Source organism: Penaeus monodon, chromosome 15 (genome assembly GCF_015228065.2).
Source record: "Penaeus monodon isolate SGIC_2016 chromosome 15, NSTDA_Pmon_1, whole genome shotgun sequence".
NCBI classification, from domain to species: Eukaryota; Metazoa; Arthropoda; class Malacostraca; order Decapoda; family Penaeidae; genus Penaeus; species Penaeus monodon.
Window position 1 is genome coordinate 47,069,880 of NC_051400.1, and position 387 is coordinate 47,070,266.

Genomic DNA, 387 nt, shown 5'->3' on the forward strand with positions numbered 1-387 from the left:
GAAATCAATTTAAACAACTCTCTCACTTCCGATTTCACTCACGAAGCAACACGAATTATTCAGAGCACCATTTATAAAGCGGGAAGTGGCATGTGATCTCGCCCCGGGCATTGTACTGGAGCGATCGTAAGTGTAAAGCCCAGAATGACTCGCTTCACAAAGTATCGTTCAAGGGACTCCCAAGGCGCAGGGTGTCACAGTCATCCCAGGAAATGAAGAACATGGAGAGGCTTCAAGCACTTCTTTCGTGGGTGTGTCTGTCATCTTACGAGTAGATAAAAAGGCGACTGGGTGGAAGGTCAAGATGAATAAGTGTGGTAGATTACATAATGGAAAAAGACACAGGAGTAAACATCTAAATACACATACTTTGATTTTCCTATTTAC